Consider the following 21,841-nt stretch of genomic DNA (forward strand, 5'->3'; position numbering starts at 1 on the left):
CATCGTATCATTTATAGGATTATTTATTTGGGTTAGACAAAGCAAGTGAGCTTCATTGTGCCTGATACCTCACTGAGGGCCTGATTTTCTGAAGCGTTAGCACCTGAAAAAAACATTGTTGTTGTGTCTCAAATCTCGTTCTTCTGTACTTAAACTTAATATTTTGAGAAGTATGGAAAAATGGACCTGGATGGTGCACTCTAAAAGGTCAAAAAGTTGAGTGTGGAACTACAGTATGAACACTTCTTGCCCCCAAATGCAGCCGAGGACGTTCTTACTACAGCTAACATTGTCGCATTATACAACTGTAAATTATACATGTGTTTTTTGTACCACCATACTGTTGTCACATATAAGCCAGTCTGTAATGACTTGATACCGTGAACAATAGCGCAAATACAAATGCTAGCTTGCTAACGCTAGTTTGCTACCACTAGCTTGCTACCACTAGCTTGCTTTCTTTATTGACAAAAAAAGAAAAAAAAACCTTTATATGTACACAATGTAAAAAAAACTGTATACATTCTGGGTATATAGAACAAATGCAAAGAAAAGTAAATGTCCATGTAAAAAAAATGTACATATTACAACTCTAAATGAATGCTAGGGGGATGAGGATTTATATCAAGGTTTAACATGTGGTGCAGTTTGAATTGCTGTGTGTGTGTGTGTGTGTGTGTGTGTGTGTGTGTGTGTGTGTGTGTGTACACGTGTGTGTGTAATGTACTGCTGTGTGATTATGTTATGTTGTACTCGTGACCTGCCAATGGACTGCAGATGTAAATGAGCTTTAAGCTAACTCTGGTACAATACAGCAAATGGCAAACATTTATGTTTAATATTGTACACGGTCCCTTTATAAATAGATTCAAATAATACATACATAAATAAATAAAATTGCTAAATGCGATAAAGCATGGTTTCTTACCTGTAAATGTACATTTATGGATATGGAATGTAGCCAGTATAATAAATACGATTCATCATGTACAAATGAGAATATAAACGTTAGCTTAGTTAACGCGCTAATCGTCATTTCCGGTAAGTTTGTTTTGAGACACTAACCTGTCAATATATGCACAAGTACACAGTGTACTACACACAAGTATGTGATTTAAAACACAGCATCCGTCCCAGACACGTGCGCAGTGTATTTATTAGACGTCACTTCTGAATGACTCATTTGTCAGACAAGTGCAAAAAGAAACCCGACTTTAGGTACACACACAATATATGATCCACATGTATTACAGAGTCTTGTTTTTCTGACTGTATGACTAACTGTTGTGTTGTACTCTGATGATGACTCATAAACCCTGGGAACTAAATATCACAAGCTTTGTCTACGGACTGACTTATTACAAATAAAACAAGCATGAAGTCATGTGGGCTGACAGGTAAGTCATTCATTGGACAGTTTCGGTGATGTCGTGAGCATCTGCATCACGGACTCACACGGGGAAATTGAATTGGGGCGACTGACAGCTGCAATTTCCTGAAACTAATGTGTTTATTTATATTCTGTGGTGTCACAAAGAGCTCACCAAGATATAATTGATAATGACTCAAGGCAGCAAACTGGACCTCATATGTCATGAATGAGGAGGAACAGGCACGAGTGGGATGGACAAAGCTGAATTCTTATTAGGTTTGCGTCGGTAGTTTATGGAGTGTGGTCTTCTAACCGTTTCACACACAGAATAAGCTCAGCAGAGTTGCGATCAAAGCTGACAGAAAGGCAGCTTTTTAAGTATTCTCGAGATGTTTTTTTTTTTCTTCTTTTTTTGCACCAGAGTTTGAGTGACAACTTTCACACCAGCATAAACCAGCTGAACTTAACAGGGAAATGTACCAAAAATTAATTTGAACCGCTGTAAGGTGTGACAGCACCTTAACAGGTTAGAAAAACACTGAGGACCACACTTCACACCTATAGACATGAACTGAGCACAAGTTGCTTCCAACTTTCAATCAGCGTCATCCTATTCTTACTCTTTTCCATCACCTTTTTCTTCCTCTAGCAACCGGCGGTAGATCTTCAGCCAAGACGCTCGCAGCTGAACTCGTTTTTTTATTGATTTATTTATGTGTTACAGACAGCGTTTGGATGGTGGAGCCCAAAGTTTCTTCAAGAGGAACTGTTGTTTTCTGAAGTGTGGCTGCTTCAATTTGCAGCAGCCAAAGGAGAGGCTCCCCTGGTAAAAAAAAAAAAAAAAAAAATCCAATAGCTGATACGCACAGGGGAAGTGCAGAGAAGTTGTGTGAGGACAGCAGAAATGTCATATGTTGAGGAGAAATAGGGGAACAGAAAGATAGATGGAAAAGGGGAGAGGTGTGAGAGCGAGAGAGATAGAGGAAGAGACGGAGAGAGCGAGCGTACCAATGTGAACCTTGATGGGTTGGACACGCGCGCAGTATGAGGCACAATCAGCATGCACCGCCGAAAATGATGTTCTTAGAATCACACGAAGATGCGCACGTACCAATCGCGCACACCCGCACACACACCAGCGAAGAACAACACGTACACACACGCGCGCATGGCTGCCCTGAGAAGGACCCTTTTATGTGTGTGTCCTGCTGGGAGGGAGACTGGGAGGCACAGAACCCATCATTATTACCAGAACACAATACTGCACAACCACAGGGGAGGGGGCGGAGGGGGCAAAGCAATCTGTCTAAGACACACACACACTCACTCACACACACACACACACGTACACATTGACTTCCACACACACACACGTACGCATTGACTTCCACACACACACACACACACAAACATCGCGGTGTCAGAATAAAGTGGCTGAGAGAGCATAAACAGCTTAACATTCAGTGCCGGATCAGTAGACAGTATGTAAATTGAATACTGAGTGTGCTGATGAAAGACTAACCACATACATAAAACATTGTTGGTTGAACAAACAGCCTTTGTGGAGCGCTGCATCCTCACACTCGGCCACAACTCACTTTGTCCACACATCAACCCCCGCCGGCCCCCGATCCTGACCGCCGGCTCTCCTCTCTCTCTCTCTCTTCTCTCTCTCTCTCTCTCTCTCTCTCTCTCTCTCTCTCTCTCTCTCATATGCCGTTTATCACATTATCTAACTTACAATAAACCAAATCCCCCACACAGGAAACACTGCGTTTTCCCCCTTTAAACACACACAAACATTCTGATGTGAGCAGCTCCCTATGCTATGGGGTCATGTCATGCTCGGGTCACATACAGTGTAATGTCCTCTGGGAGCATCAGCAGCACACAGACAGCAGCAGACAGACAGACAATGGTTAGAAGAGAGAGAGGGGGGGGGGTTCTCAGTATTTCCTGAGCTGAGCTCCAGCCAGTTTATGTTCTTATTTCTGTGTGATCATATCTAGTGTAGATCTGCCTAACCAAAAGCATATTTTTAAAAAGAAATCATAGGGATCATGTCAAAAGTGCATGAAAATGGCCAAAAGAGCTTTTCAGTTTTTTGTTTTGTTTTTGTCATTAAAGTGTTTTATTCATTTTGATATACTTGAACAGACAGTATCATCACAATCTTTTCATTGTATATCACAGGCCCATGTTGAATGCACACAATATAACCACATAAATGATCGGAGATAGAAAGAGAGAGAAAAAGAAAAAAGAAATAAAGAACAAATCATATGTACAGTACAGTGCATCCAGAAAGTATTCACACCCCTACACTTCCACCACATTTTGTCATGTTACAGCCTTATTCCAAAATGGATTAAATGCCTTTTTTTCCCCCTCATCAATGCGATATTTCAGTTTTTTATTTTTAATAAATTTGCAAGAATTTCTCAAAAACCTTTTTGGCTTTGTCATTATGGAGTATTGTGTGTAGATTGATGAGGAAAAAAATGAATTTTTGGAAGAAAAAAAAAAAGATTGAAAATTCTCCAATTCTCGCATACACACATACATACACATAAACACATAAACACATGCACATCTACACACATACATACACACACACAAATATCTGCATACTGTTTATGTACACACCCTCAACCTGCTTACATTCCCAAATAGCAGCTTTTAAGTTTTTTCTCACTGTCACAACCATATGTATTCTTCTTTTTAAAAATAAATATGACTAAATGAGTCATTATGCCACTTTTTTTTTTCTTTTCTTTTTTATCACAGGCACTTTCATCTAAGACTCTTTCCACTCCAACTTCCACACTTTTAAAGAAAGATCATGCGACATCGCCCACTGAGCTACTCTGAATATTTTCACACACATTTTCACGAATATATGATGTCGTTTTGTGTGTTTAATGAGCAGATAAGCTCATACATATAAAAGGAGCCTAAATTGTCAGTGGGAAACAATCTAACACAGACAACACAATTTTAGCAAGTTCAATTGTGCTTGAAATCTAGATATATGTATATTTTTTTATTCTTTCAGCTCACATCATAACCTTTGAACCTTATTGTGTGGAGTTGAAGAGGTTTTGACATTTACATAGCAGATAAAAAAAGTGTTTGATTTTACTGTAGGAGTCAAATGAATTGCTATATTTGAACTTGATGTGTTTATTTGAGCGTTCTCACAAACACATATGATTCATGTGTCTACAGGATGTTACAGTTATATTAAATACATAAATATAGAAATACAGCAAATACAGCATAGCTACAACTGTTAAATGCTATTTTTGCTTGATTTCATTTAATGTAACCCAATATGTCATAAAAATCAGTATTTTTACATCTTAACATCTGTTCTCTTCCTGTAAAATAGTTTCGAAAAGTTCAGCCAATCAAATGTGACTTTGTGTAATTAGCTGGCCACACTGGACATATAAAACCACGCTTCACTATATGTGAGTCATAGGAGCTAAAAGGAGGAAATATGTGTTTTGATATCGGAGGGCAAAACTATGTGGCTGAGCTGTGATTCATTTCAAACAAATCGTTATTATCTTAACCCTTACATACTGTTCAAGGTCCAAATTTGACCCATTTTTACATCAGAGAGCTATAAAAACATTTGTTATCTTCCCCTAATGTAACCCAGAATATACAAAAAAGGAAATCTCTTTGACACATTACATTTTTCACATTTAATATAATTGGTTGAAATAGCTGTCAAGGTTAATGTAACATTGGACCGTGATATAATCTCTTTTATATAGTGTTTTATTATCATAAAAACTAAAGAATAAACTCTCTCTGCTCTCTGAAAGCTTCATTAAGGATAAATCGTGTTTCTCTGTGACTGATGAGCTCTTTATGAATGATTTGTGGTTCAGAAGTTTGGTATATAGACTTATTATGTAATGAAATACTGTGACGAGTCAGAATACGAACAGTATGTGAGGGTTAAATGAATATTGTTTATCAAATTACATGCAACAAATATTTTGCAGAATTCCACAGATTTTCATTCTGGATCAACACTGAAAATAAAAAAATCAGCAGATTCTGTTTGGGTCTGCTGATAACACATCAAATTCTGCTTCCATTGTAGTGAACATAATAAACCAAATTAGCCAACGGCAGCATCACCTCGTTGTTATTTAAATGTTATAAATCAATATATGTTATATTTAACTGACAAAGATCATGTTAATTATGACTCATGTCTGTCAGAAGTGAAAGAGGAAGGTATTTTTTGAAAGCACAAAGCGTGGGACTCTCATCCACTCTCATACAGTACCAATCGTGATCATGACACTGTGATCTTTCCTTAACCTTTACCGAGCAGTTCGTTCTTTAAGACCCATGTTATTTATTTGACTTATTTTTACCCCAAATCATTATTAATAACCTTTATTTAACCAGGTACTCCTCGCTGAGATTGCCAAGCTCTTTTGTGAGTAAGACCTGGCCAACATGGCAGCATGTTCAGATAGAACAATATGATACCAGACACATAATATCATACTAAAAACCAGGTTATAATGTTGTTAAAAGAAGAAAATATGATACTAAAACAGACAATTAAAAGAGGCGTTTGCCATAACAGAGACAGATCAGAGGAATTGTTTTATAATTGTGATTTGTGAGTGTTTGATAAGGTGGAATTATATATGTGGATCATTTCAGAAGGCAATTACAAGCAATATATACTGTCAGTTTTGTTTTTGGAAGATTTGTTGCTAAGGGTAGAAACTCATCTGGTTTTCTCTGTTTTGTATGTTGGTGTGAGTCAAGCTGCTGCAGGGTTCAGGTGAACAACATCAAGTCTCAGACAGTCTAGTTTGAAGGTTTATCACTATGAAGACACAGAGTACTTTATGTGCTTGTATTTGTGGCCAGATGGACTGTGGAAAATCCATCACAGCAACAATGTCAAGTTGGTGATTTTATTTACTTTTTTCTGGTGTTGTGTGTTTAAAGTATTAAAGACCCCCTGCAGACATGTTTGAGATGTATATAAAATATTCTACTTTGAATAATAATTTCTCTCTGATATGTTTTTTCCACAAAAAAAGTTATTAACATTATCATGTTAAAATTCTTCAAATCTCCTCTCCCCTCTTAAAGCTAGGGTATGTAGTGTTGTAAAGCTAGCAAGAGAGCTAGCAAGATTTGAAAATATCACCTCCTCCTGCCTCCTCTAAAGCTTGATTTATACTTCTGCGTCACGTCGACGGCGTAGCTACATGTAGCCCTCTGCATCGACGCAGACCCCTATGCCGTAGCCTGACGTGGACCTCCAAAAAATCCTAACTACGCGTCACGGCAACGCGGACCGCAAGGGTTGTGATTGGTCCGCTCAAAACGTCAGTTCCTCCGGCAGTTGCTTTTTCCGATCTTTCTTCCTGCAACACCGCCATTGTTATTAATAATGAACAAAAGGTATGTGTTTTCTGTTATTAGCGCACATAACGCACAAAGCACAATGCTACATGCTACTGTGACCAACAAAAAACAAAAAAACCATGCTACTGTGACCGGAAGAATGTAGGTTCACTCCTTGAACTCATATTTCAGATGAACAGAGCAACTTTCCTCCTACATCAGATTCATGTGAAAACTAACTCTGTACATACATCATTCTGCACAGAGAAAAGAACAACATCCATTTGAAGCAACACAAAGAAAAACATATTTTTGACTTGAGGGGGACTTTAAATGAACAATATTTTATCATTATCTCGACAGATGGAGTGATCCACACAACATACTGTTGAGTACAATCATGCTGTAAAGATGGATTTTAGTCATTTACAGGAGTTTTCACCCAAATAGTAGAAAATCGCCAAATAAAAGTTCTTTTCCATTTGTCGTTTTGTGAATATTAGTAGTTGGTGTTGTTAACATAAACAGCTGGCGGGGATGTGTATTTCTATAACGTTACACACAAAATGAGAATAAAAACCGGTGGGTGGAAATGCAAAGAAGGTGATTTTGAATGAGGTTTTCTTTTCTTTTCACTTTAAAATATGTGCAATAACAATATCAGACTATGTTATAATAAGACTAATAATATAGTCTAATAAGGACTAATAAAGGAATATCTTGTCTTAAATGATCTAATCTTATGTTGTCTTGTCTTGTCTTCAGAAACAAAACCTAGAAGTTAAGATTTCACTTAATAATTAATTGGTGTTGTACCTTCTGTGCATGTTGCTGTATCTGACTGGCCAGCAGTGTGATCAATGCCAACATGAACAGGAATCAACTTTTTTTGATGCACTACTCTGTCTTTTTGGCTGAAACACTTTTTAACAGGACCCCCCCACTGCAGCGAAGTAAGCCTCATTGAAATGAATGAGGTGGCCCTTGTTCTTTTGCTGCCTCGCTATTGTCGATGTGAGCCCGAGGACTATTTCTCAAGAGGTGTTCCCACAGGAAGTCCAAGCCACGGTGCCCAAGTTGCCAAGTCAGGAGGGCTCAGACTGACTACAAAGAGGGCCAAGCATGAAAGTGAAATTGTTTAGCTAAACCTAGCTTTGGCAGTACGCCATTTTCCTCCAAGACTCCAAAATGTTCAGTCAGAGGAAGAAAGCTTTTCACTAATTTATCTTCACAGGAAAAGAACAAGAGGTACACATTGATAAATAAATGTACGTGCCTCCATTTAGGTGGAATTTCCAAAACCAAAAAAAAGCCAGTTTGTCATCAGCGCCAGAGTAGAAGGCAGAAGGGAAGATTAAACTTTTGTTGCCACACTGTGTCTGCAGGCGGCAGGCGGCACTCTCCATCAGTGCTGGTGGAGTTTAGCATTGTTTTTCCTATATTGAAAACAATGAACATCCAGTGTTGCCATCTGCTGCACACCAACCAGCACTGTGGTGAATACACAGAAGAATCTGGAGGGCTGCTTCCGAGGAACACATCCATTCAGACGGAGCGCGTTTGTTTAACACCGACTCAATCCAGCAAGCACAGGTCACGTTTCCTATCAAGACTTCCAGCAAAAAAATCATGTATGCCTGACAAGTTCTTGGCCGGGTGCCTGACAACCCCTTTGGTGACAAGACTCATGGAAGTCCCCTGCCCAACCCCCACCCCTTCATCAAACTGCAACTTGGCTTTTTTGTACTTAAGCAAATGAGATATAACATGCTAATTATTGAGCCTTAGAGTTGCTGGTAGCAGGATATTGTTACCTTTAAATAGCATCAGGCTAGCTGGCAGCACAAAAACAAAATGAAGGCGTAGGCTGCAAATGTTTCAGCTTGGGTGAAAATGAGTCCATTAAGTAGACAGACACAGAGAGACAAAAGGTGAAAGGAGAGAAACTGAGGTATGTATAGGTATTTGTGTACAGATGTTAGCCACAGATGTTAGCTAAGTTACAGGCAAAGTTACATCTAACATCTGAAAAAACCCATTGAGGTCATTTTGACCTATTAGTGCCAACATTCAACTGTCCACAGCAGCAGTGACTAACACAGGAGAGTGAGACATCTGTCCTCTCTCCTGCTCTCTGCTGTAAACACACAGAGCTGTTAACGGGCAGTCGCTCTCATGTCTCAGTGCTTATTTTCGGTAGAAGCTCTCCGCCTGCTCTCAGTGTGGCAGGCAGGTTGTTCCCGTTCTTATTCTAAGCGTTGGTCGACCTCAGCCTCATCCTCCCGTCTCTACGCGCTGCAGACCAGTGTCACCACAGCCTCACTATCACACACACACTAACTCATTTTAGTCTATAAAACATCTTAAATTTTTTTTTTTTTTTTTTTTAAATCCCAACCATCGGAGCAGAAACCCTGACTTCTGACACAGCCTATAATGTGTGTGTGTGAAGTCCAGTTACACAAATATAACTGTACATATAAACAAATCAATCAGTGTGATTCAGAGGTCAATGCACCATCACCTGCGGCCACTTCAGGCAGCAGTTGAAACACCAGCTCTTCAACTAATAACGATGAACTTCAACATCAATAAATCATTACCACATTCATTCTGAGCTGCTAATACAATTACCATAAACAAACCACACCAACTCCTCCCGGCCTCTACACAGTGTTTACACCGCGTGCCACAGGGTTAGATTGAATGTGAAAGCTTCTGGATTAATTTCTAATATAAAGCATGACTGCACCTAATCCACAATGTGATTCCACTTCTATCGTTACCTGGTCTGAATATACTGTGTACTGGCTGTTATCACATGCTGTTATCAGCTCTTATCCTTCTCTCTGTATCAACATCTTCCTCTTATACCAAGGCACAGAAAGACTCCAAGCAAGCTGTGGTGAAGAATCAAGGGGGGGGGGGGGGGGGGGGGGGGGGGTGTTTCTCTGGGTGGAAGTATTCCCAGCACTGTGATGAGAAATGGAAGTGATGCGTTTCACATTGCAGGTTTGTTTGGAAGAGAGAAAGGAATAACTGGTTGGTTAGAATGAGAAGTGGTTACAACCACAGTTCAGTGAACAGACAAAGACAGCCATCTATAAAAAAACAAACTTCCATTAAGAATCCAAGACAAAAAACCCAGGAAAAGATACCGGAGTAGTGACCAGTGTTAGACCTGTCACAATAACTACTTTTGTTGAACAAACTATGGTTGGGGACAGAGTTATTTACCTTTAATTCTTCTGCAGTCTCCACTCAGGACGTACACAGTGAGGAATGGAGGACACTACTAGCTTAGCCAATGTGACATGAATAGCCTCTTAGCTGCCTGAATGTGTGGCAATACTGATGTCAAAAAATGATCAAGGTCTTGTCCATGTATCATATGATAAGTCCATATATAGACATGATGATGTTGATAATTATGTTACTGTATGATAAATTGATAACGTAATTATTGGGACAGGTCTAACCAGTGTTTGCTGGTGACAGTTTAGCATCAAAGAGACTAAATGAAAATATAACCCCAAAAATGATCAACTTTAATGTCAGCGTCAAATGGGTGGAGTTTACATTTTGGGAAATGAGATAAGCAGGAACTGAACAGGAAGCCACTTCAATTATTCTCCATGAAGCTAAATTAGAGCTTTGGTATCTAAATATGCTGAGTCAGATGCAGCTGGACGTTTCACTTCTCATCAATGAAAACTTCAGCAATTCCAGTTGTCTTAGAGATTACTATGTTATAAAATCATTGTGTGCACGTGTTGGGAAGAACTTGAAATTAATACAATTCAACCACAAAGTAGTGTAACCGACTATTTTCTGTTCTTTAGAATTGTTATATTGAAAAATATTTAGCATATCAAACGACAGCTGAAATATAGAAACAAATGTAACATTCAATCTGTAATGATCTGTCTGAATTCCATATCCACAGTGACAAAGTGTGAATCCATTACTATTACACTACTACATATGGATTATGTTGTGCCTTATTGCCCCTGTCAATAAACTGAGCAACTACCAACTCAAGCTCCTCTTTCAGTGTCTTCCGCCACAATAAAACTTTGCCAGCCACAAACTGATGTTCTATTTTTGAGCACCCCAGCTCTCACACTCCCTCTCTTTCTAATATATTCCCAAAAAGAAGCAAACACACCTGCACAGTGACTCACCTCCCCCCTGCTGCACAGAAACACCCTCCTCTCAGTTCTTCCCCTGCAGTCACAGCAGCTACACCTGAGAGGTGCAGTGGAGCTATCTCCACTTAAAAATGTAAACACTTTAAGATCGACTGTGCCTCTACATCACTTTATAAGGAGCCTTCATAGACTGTAGAAACAAGGGACTTCATGGTGCATTCAAGTGCACCTCACCAACTCAGAAAGCTATACTTGAATGGTAAAAATGGGAAAGATTTTTTTTCTTATTTTCCTTTCTTAAAATACATATATCTGTCATTACTTTCTTGTTCTTTCACTCTAGCATGTTTAATAATCACATAGCAAAGCAAAACCACAGATTCCATTCCTCACAATTCCATAAAAATAATCAAATCAAATTGTTAGCAGCAGCAGTTATCAGCAAACCCCAGAATATTATTGTACGAGCCTCTAGGTATCTAATAATAATTCGTCATGTTGTTTCGCAGCATTTTTTAATAATTAAATGCTAAAATCATAACAACATTCCATTCCTACATAGCACATTTTGAAAATTATATTAAAACAATCGTATCGGATTGTCATCAGCATCTAACCCCCACCACCCTCCACCACAAATAGAATCTGATTCTGTGGGTAACGCTGGAGTGAGTCAGCACCGTCGTCATCAGCAAAAAGTTCATCAGTGGACGTTGAGTGGGATTGTTTGGTAAAAGTAATAACTTTAAGGTTTAAGGAATGAACTTTCATGCTTTATATCTTTGCTAATACAAAGAAAAAAATGGAAGAAACCAGCAAGTCACGCTGATGAAATAATCATGACATCATGTTGTGGAGGTTGCAAAACATTTTGGTTTCAACGCCATAGGGGTTTTTGCTGCCATTTAAAATTCTTCCTGCATTAACATTACCATGACTAGGTCTGTCACAAGAATTACATTATCGACTTATCGTACAGTAACATAATTATCAACATCATCATGTCTATATATGGACTTATGGTATGATACATGGACCTGACCTTGATACTTTATTAACCTCAATATTGCCACACTTCACATTAGCAGCTAAGAGGCTTTATTATCATTATATCAGTGGTATAAAATGACAATAATATTGATTATTGCGATTATTTAAAATTCAGGCAACTGAGGCATCACGAATCAACAGAACGAGACGATTCTACCATGTCCCAGTCAGCATGTCCATGTGGGCCCCACATGGGTTAAATGTGGGCTACGTGGGTACTGAGTGGGCATGGGCTTGAACTGTGCAAATTTTGCGAGTCCCACATGGTTTCAGTAACATGGGTCCCACATCTGAAGCCCACGTGGGCTGACTGTATGAGCCCCATAAGGGATGTAAGTGGGCTAAGCAGGCATGGGCATAAACAGGGCAAATTGTATGGGCCCCATATTGTTTCGTAAAACATGGGCACCACATGTATAACTCACCCAGTTGGGCCCCACCTGAAACCCAGTCAGAACCCACTTAAAGCCTGAATGGACAAACACAGGTGGGGCCATCATGGAAACTGCGGACAAACCCACTTGGGACCCATATTGCAGCCCAAATGTAACCCTTATGGGGCCCACATGGACATGCTGGCTGGGGTGTTGTAGGATTAGGGTTGTGTTCCTGTTATTTCGAACTCCAATTATATAATAGTTTGACAGAGCAATACATTAGAAAAACAACAATGTCAAGAGATGGTTTCCCTTCATGGCTGATGGCAGGAGTTAGTAGAAACTGAAGCCGAGTGGAGCCAGCCTGTGATTAAAGGACATCTCAGGATCACAGCATGAACTCTGACTCTCTATTCTGTGCCGCCATAGTAAAAGCTTAAGTTGAGAGCCAATAATTGGGAGTCTGACCTTTTAACAGAGCAAAAAAACTTCATCATATTGGTAAAATTAGTTCTGCAGCACCAGGGTAGGTCAACCAATCTAATAATTTATTTTTTTGAAAGCAGTGGGAGTGAGAGCATATGGAGCAGTTTGCAGAAAATGACCGATGCGAGCTGAGCTTTGGTTCACCCCCTCTGCTACTTTATGCCTGCAACCCAGTGCTCTTCCCTCCCTCGCCTAAATTAACCAGAATAATTCACACAACAGTCAGTGTGTCACCTGCAAATTTCTAATCACATTTCACAGACAATCAGAGACTGAACCACCAAGTCTCTACATTCTCATTTCCCTCGCTTCCTTGTTTATGAAAAACTGAGGTAATAGAGGAGGCATAATTAGTGTAATTATGATCAAAGAGCACAATAATGGATACTGTCTGAATGGTTGCAAAGGTCTCAGACAGTGATAAATGCCTCCTATTTTCTTTACATTTTGCAGAGGAACTCCTGCTGTGTCGATGTGTGTTACAGTAAAGCTGCTGCTGCCTTTGTCCCCTGTGTTTTGGCAAGGGATCTCGTCAGCTTGTGGTTTTTTTTTACAAACTACATTCAATCACGACGAGAAAAGGGCTCTCGCACGGTCAGACAGCCAGCCGACGGTCATTTTTTAACAGTTGGTGGGGGTCATGATATCATTCTTTAAGACAGACAGTAATCGCCGCGAGGGTTAAGTCTTCCACTAATTCAAGAAACACATGAAAATCCCCAAGACCTCCAGTCGTATTGGTGGCTACGTATCAGAACTCGCAAGACTTCAATATTTACAACCTGGCATTTTCAACATCCACAACACAGACCACAAACGAGAAGCCAGCTGACAGTGACGACAGTAAAGACACATTGTTAGCCGAAGGCAGCCAAGATTACAATAAGATCAGGAACATCCAACACACGACTTTTATCGTAGTTCCCTCTGGAACCACAAAAGGCTTTATACACTTTTATCATGTATGCAGCTAGACCTGTCATGATAACTACTTTTAATGGACGATATATTGTCTCAAAAATAATCGCGATAAACAATATTATTGTCATTTGAAGATCATTTTATACCACTGATATAATGATACATGCAGCAGTACTCTTGCACAGTGGTGTTTTTAGGTGGAAACAACTGCTTTGGACACAAGCATGACCAGAAAAATATATGATTTTACAATTTGATATAATGCCTCATACCCCCCCTGACATAATGATATTTTGACTCTTCTACAGTACACACAGGACACTACAGATCGAGATAAACTATGGCAAATTAATTAATGATAATTAATTTTAAGAGAGGGAAGGGAGGGGCATTTGTTCGGGAACATGTGTTTTAAGGAAATGTAAGAAGGAAATGCAGAATATGACTGGAGTAAGAGGGGAACAGGGGTAGATACCCGCATGAGTAAAGGCAAATAAGTATCTTACTATTCACAGGATTTAACAGTTCAGCAGCAGTGAGTTTTGCACCAAGCCTTTGATTCACCATAAAATCCAGCCACGACTATTAGAGAAATGACCTGATGGAATCACATTACAAATACATACCATGCTTTAACAGCAATATAAACTTTAATTCTTTCCCTCAGCAATTCAAAACTTGCATGGTCATTCTTCCTCCGAGCATCTTTGCAATGACTACTGTTAAAATCCTGTAGCTGCTGTTTGTATGTGCTGTCAGTTTGGGTAGCTTTCCTTCAAAAATCTGAGTTTCAAATTAGTTTTCTAAAAGACAATCCACTTCATTCATGATGGCAGTTACTTTCCAGCATAAATAGAACTTCCTCTAAACCCCATGTGGCTTCAAGTTTATGCAACCTGCTTTTGTTGCCAAAGGCTTTGGGTATATGGGTATATTGTTGTTTTCCTGTACTCAAAGCATTTGATGTTATGAGTAGGTCTGTCACAATAATGACGTTATCGACTTATAACATAATTATAAACATCATCATGTCTATATATGGACTTATCATATGATACATGGACATGACCTTGATCATTTTTTTTACCTGTATATCTTCAAATAACAATAATATCATTTATTGCGATTATTTCTGAGATAATATATCGTCCAACAAAAGCAGTTATCGTGACAGGCATAGTTATGAGAGTGTCTCTGTCTCCACATAGCAGTTCATGAATGACATAAAATACTCGGTTGCTGCTGTTTTTTATAATTATTCTAATATTTGTGGTCAGTGGCTTGATACAATAGGGTGTTTTTAATATGGCATAACAAGTCATTAACTTCTCAATTACTCAGTGACACTGTTTTCCAGCAGGTGGGGGTCTGCCACATTTTCCACAAATGACCTATTACCACAGTTCCTGTAACACCTGGGAACAGACTGTGATGTTTAATATCAGTGGAGGACACATCTAAACTAAGTCAAAAGGATTTTTTTTGGTCAAGTTTGACTTCAGCACACCAGTAGCTGGTCAAGGGAAAGTGATGTTAATGTGAGTATTAGACAGCATCCTGTCCATTATCCAGAGCAAGCTATCTACTGAAGTTCTACAAAGTAAACCTCCAGACTGACGTGGTTTGATCAGGTGACTCCAGAACAACACATAGGAGCGTTTTTACTAATCTTGTGCCCCTGTCACCAGTAATCATCAGGACGTCATTTATCTGTGCTTTCTGAAGCATTATAGATCATTGTTCAAAAATAATGTTTTATGACGTGACAACACTGTGGTTAAGGTCTGGTTAAGTTAAGGCACAAAAAACACTTAAGGATAGACCATGGTTTGGGTTCAAATGATCACTTGGTTTGAGACACGTGGCATGGTTTAAAGTTATTACTTCCTAGGATACCTTTGTAGTCATGGCTACAGTAATAACCACAGGGTTAAGGGTTTTGTTTTGTTTTAATGTCCTAACTTGCAGTTGGAAACCTGAATCAAATCCATCCCTCCCATCCATATATAGACGTCATCTGAACTGCACCACTGCTTTGGGTCATAACTACTTCGGCCACTAGATGGCACCTGTCGCTCAAACGTAATTATATGTTGTTTTTGGGCGACTGACATCTAGTGTGTCGTTTTTCTTGGTAGGACAGTCTCTATTTACTACTTACACTAACACTGCTGGATAGAATGACCAGCTGCAAGTATTCAGTGGTGGAATCCTAAAGATTTGTTGGTTCTGACCTTTCCTCTAATGTCACTATAGAGTTTACTTTTGTATAACTGAAACATCTACAGCACATTTCCATTAAATAAGCCACCTTGAGGCAAAAATATAAGTAATGATTGTCATGAAATTTGCAGATCATCAACAGAATAAATACATTTGATTAAAATGACCCCATGGCTTCTACTAGCACCACCTTTATGGCACCACTATTGCTATAAGAACAGCAAAATGCCAGTGTGTTGTTCATTTCATCTAACAGTTTATTATGAGCTTTAATGAATATTGCAGCCCCAAGCAGAGCTTTAAACCTTGAGTCTTGTCCACATAACAACAAATACATTTTTAATCTAGATTTGGTTCTTAGCTGTACTCAGGCTGGAAGTGTTTACTCCTCACTTTGGCTCCAGCTCTGAAACGTGCATCTGGCATGAAAAGAATGAAAAATGTGTGTACATATATTTTTTGTTGGCAAAGAAAGAGAAACATTTTTTAATTCATTCAAAACGTGTTTTTGAAAGTTTTAGCAATTTTCAAGATGTATATGTTTTTGTACTTGAGCAGGGTGACTCAGTGGTTAGCACTGTTGCCTCACAGCAAGAAGGTCTTGGGTTCAATACCTGACTGGGGCCTTTCTATGTGGTGGAGTTTGCATGTTCTCTCCATGCTTGCATGGGTTCCCTTTGGCGCTCCGGTTTCCTCCCATTGTCAAAAAACATGTATGATAGATTAATTGTGACGAAGGCACTGACATAGATCTAGAGTTGGTCCCAGGGTGCTCCACTGCTCCTAGTACTTAGGATGGGTTAAATGCAGAGACTTAATCTCACTGTACAACTGTATGTGTGACAAATAAAGTACCTTTAGCCTTATCTTTACTGAGCTGTTTATTATTTCTGTATAACTTTAATTTATTTCAAATATGTTTATTTTAGAAATGTTTTGAATTTATATTTTCCCCCTTGTTTTAGCACAGAATTCCTGACTTATACCAGATCCTGTGCTGAAATGTGCTTTTTTAAATTATTATAATGCCAAACTCTCCATATAAAGAGTATACAGTGTGTTTCTGTACATATTTAGGATTTAAAGTCTTGTCCCAACCTAAGGTAAACTAAATGTCTGGCAGGGGTCCTCCTGCCAACAGTGAGGGCGGTCTGTCGGAAACACAGACTGGGGATTGTGGGTCCAACCACAGATCTGAAGCCAGTTTCTGACACATCTGTCATCATGATAGCAGATGGGCCTGAGGTCAGGCCGCGGCTGACCTAGGAGCAGCCCAGGCTCTGACCATAGAGAGCAGCCGGACCTCCGGGGACATCTGAATCGTGTCCGACACTGAGGTATGGGTGAGGACATACGAATACACACACACACAAACACACACACATACTTTCACATACACACACACACACACACGCAGCACTCAATCTAAGGCTTGTTCACACACTTAGCACACACACACTCACACATAGCCAAGGAAGCATAAGCCAACACACCATCTGCCGTCCCTGTGTTTGAGTTCCAAATCCCAGTTATCAACAAAACACACAGAAGACCTCCAAACTACCCCGTTGGATACACCATTCCCTTTGAGAAGAATGCTATCACACACACACACACACACACGCACAAGCACACGCACACACACCACACACACATACACACCTTTGCATTCAGATCAGATGAAACCAGGTGGATGGAGGCCAGGTAAGTTGCTCATTTTTCATTAAATGTGACAGAAGAAAAAAGACGGATTTCCCTCGCTTCTTTTACCAAGTTCATTCACCTCACACACTTCTAATCCTCTTAATCTTTTCCTCTCGCTCCCTCTCTCTGACCCACGATGATGGCCTCTCCTATTCCGAGCAGCTTTTTTACACTTATCATCAAAGCAGGTTTATGATGCTCATTTCTCTGGCCTCATTGCTCTTCATAGACGTCATCGTCTGTCACTGGAGATCAATACAGATAAGACTCTCTCTCTCTCTCTCTCTCTCTCTGTATCTCTCTCTCTTTCCCCCTCTCTCTCTCTCTCTCTCTCTCTCTCTCTCCCTCTCTCTCACTACTGGAAGGACTCCTGTTGTTCAAAGCACAAACCCCTGCAGTGCCGTGGAATCAGCAGTAATAGGTGTGTTAGCACGGTGAGATAGGCACACAACCAGCCTATACTTTGAAACACCTGACACCTGTCTCCGTGTGTGTGCTTGTGAATGCGTGTGTGTGTTCTATTTGCTCTAAATGGAGCTTGTGCGTTTAGATGAGGTAATGTCTAAGGATAGACCACCATGTCACATCATTATATCATCTGCCTATAGTTTTTCTTTTATTTCAACGCCACAGATTTTTCACATAAAGGTCAGTTTGCTCATCATGAGGACTATAACTCAACCTGTGAAAGCAGTCAAGAGTATATATAATATCTGCTGTAGCTCTGGGGGAGATTCTGGCTATAAGCTAAGAAAGTAGCCCAGATTATGTCAGAGTGATGTCGTCAAGGGTTATCTCAGCATGGGTTTGTAGACAGAGTATTTTTCAAAATATAGCTTGAAATCTTGGGTATTTGCCATCTGACTAAAAGTGAGATGAGAGAATCAACACCAAACTCGAATCTGTCCATTCAATATAAAGCTACAGTTTTCTTCCTGGAGTCTCCATTAGTTGTTTAGACACTGTTCCAAGCCAAGAAATAGTCAGGCACATGCCCAGCGAATTGATGTTTTTTCACTTTGTTTTAAAAAAAAAAAACATGTTAGCTTTACAGTAGCTGGAAGGTGGATTTATATCATTCATTATCACTTCAGACTCAGCCAGACTAGCTGTTTCCCCAGTTTTCAGTTGTTTGTGCTAAGCTAAGCTTCATATTCAGCACACAATGTTGAATTATCGCTTTAATAAAAGTCCAGGTTACAAACTGAAAGTCTAAGAGAGTCTAATGTAAAGATGATATAGGAAATGTAGGATCTAGTATGTTCAGATCCTAAGCCATTTTTTCACATATGAACTCTAGACAATGTCAGTGAGAGTTGCCCTTTCACACATGTAGACGTGTTCTCACCTACTGGAAATAAAACGTTTTTTAATTCACCTAAAATGACATGAAGTCCTCTCTCCTATTAGCACTAGCTTCACAACAGAGCGTTCAGGTCCAGTTGAAACAACGTAGCTTAGCTGGCCTGGTGCACAAGTTGCATGTGTGATATATGAAGCAGCTGTGGATGAGAGACATCATATTTAAGTTAATGTTCTGTTTGTTCAGCAGTTGTTCGATAAAGTGTTCGTACCTTCTCTCTTACTGCTGGATATTGTAGCACTTATGGCAGCGAGCAGTTGTAGCTCATTTGCTCACTGTGTATTCACACATGCGCTCAAGTCTGATTGACTTTGTGCTCAGGAGCTGGCAGAGTAAAGTCTGTTTAATGTCTCTGACTGATTTAGACATTTGCATTCACACATACAGCTCCTCCGTGTAACGTCCAGAACATTTCAGGTTTGAAAGGAGCTTAAAAGTCAGTACATCTCAACTTCTGCTTCTTTGATTTTGACCCTTCCTTTGACCAACTTTACTTTATTGGAAGTGTAACTCTAAATCGTTGGAGTGCACCTTTCTCTTTCACAAAGTAATCCAAGAACGGTGCTTACATGCAAATCGCAAAACACCAACGCATTCCACAAATGATTGTTTGCTAATTACCGATAAATGTGCTGAGTGCTTCAAACATCTGCATGCTCATCAATGGGTTACACACCCGGGCCTGTCACAATAATTACGTTATCGACTTATGTTACAATAACGTAATTATCAACATCATCATGTCTATATATGGATTTATCGTATGATACATGGTCATGGCCTTGATCATTTTTTTGACCTCAGTATTGCCACACTTCACATTAGCAGCTAAGAGGCTATTCATGTCACATTTGCTAAGCTAGTAGTGTCCTCCATTCCTCACTGTGTACGTCCTGAGTGGAGACTGCAGAAGAATATAGGACTTTATATGATTTTTTGTTTTTTTGATGTTCTGTTTGTCCTTTTTTAATGATGCTGCTCCTCGTGCCTCTTAAATTGCCCCTTGGGGACAAAAAAATTATTTTGAATTGAATTGAATTGAATTGAATTAAAGGTAAATAACTCTGTCCCCAACCATAATGGCAGTCTGTGTTTTTACAGACTCTCTAATCCCACCACCTTCCCCCCCTTACATGATTATACTATTATATTATCATTATATCAGTGGTATAAAATGATCTTCAAATGACAATAATATCATTTATCGCGATTATTTCTGAGACAATATATCGTCCAATAAGAGTTGATATCGTGACAGACCTACACACATCTAGAAAATATCATGTCATGTTACAAATTGCAGCTTGCATGTTGCAAATTTGCTGCACTACTTCTCTGATTTGAAAAGAGGAATACAGCGTCTTGTAGTATAAATGCTTTTCAGATCTTTCTTCACAGACAATCAAAGAACTCTGGAACAAACACTGATAGCATTTTTTTTTCTTCTTGCCAATAAATTAGTCAAGTTGAAACATCCCAAATAGTCCTAAGACACCAAATATGTCAGACTGGTAAATGTGTATAAAATAATGACCAACACATGAAGAATGTTATACTTCCATATTTCTATATGTTTCACTCAGTAGAAACATCATCCAGCTGCAGTTAGGAGCTGGACAAGCTGATATACCGTTTTTTTTATATGATACAGTCAGACCGTTTGGTTTAAGGTCATTCTAACAGCCATGAAGCAACTTCAGGAGGAACAAGATGTTTCTAGGAGAAAGTAAATATTCCCTGTGGGCAGCTTCCAAAGTATCGGTATCAGTATAGGCCTTCAAAAACCCACAAGTGCCGTCTACGCAAAATGAGCCCTGTCACGCACCCTCCCACCCCCAAAAATACACACAAACACGCACACCTGCCTCTGCACCGATAAGACGTCAACCACCGCCGTTCCAAATGTGTTTGCACACCGGCGTCGGTTGACTGCACTTCCTCATTGAACGACTTGAACAATTTATTCTGACGCGCCGCTGAATCCGAGGGGGAATTTAGATTGAGATTGAAAAAAAAAAGGAAAATCAGACACGACCTGAAAGCCTTGTGGGAGTGGAAGGAGGAGGAGGAAGAGTGGGGGGGAGAAGGCTGGGCAAACCTGAGGCAAAGAGACAGCAAGATATATGAGCCTGTCACTCAACATTACAGTGTCACTACAAGCTGGACAATCATTAACACGGCTAATGAACACAGCGGGGCCACGCTGCCGTACAGACCACGCTCACATAAAGCCACTGTGGGGGAATTTTATTAGTGCTACGACAGCACTGATATAATCCACCAACTCCTATCCAGGGGTACGGTGCTTTTACCCCAGAGGGTTCTTCTGCTGTGGAAGAGCTCAGATGACTTGAAAAGTAGAAATAATGATCTTATTATAAAGAATATATCCACATATGTGTGTTTAGGAAGGAAATAAACACACAAATATGATTTCAAATTGGACTGACGCTGATTTAAAGTATATTTAATCCTTACAGACTGTTCATATTCTGACTCCTAATTAGTCTCTACACCAATTCACATTCATAAATTCCCCATCAGTCATTATTATACGTTCAATTAATCTTTCTGTTTGATTAATAATGTGAAAAAAAACATTCGCAATCACTATGTTACGGTCCAGGAGAACATTTAATAGAATATAATGAATACAACATGTTTGAATGCTGATTTTTGAATTTTTTTAAATAAATACAGGTCAAATTTATACATTTGCATATATAGAGATGTTTATCAGCTGCACAGAATAAAAAAAAAAAAGAAGATGTACTTTATTTCCATTTTTGTATACTGT

The sequence above is a fragment of the Scomber scombrus genome, chromosome 9 (genome assembly GCF_963691925.1).
Source record: "Scomber scombrus chromosome 9, fScoSco1.1, whole genome shotgun sequence".
Lineage (NCBI taxonomy): Eukaryota > Metazoa > Chordata > Actinopteri > Scombriformes > Scombridae > Scomber > Scomber scombrus.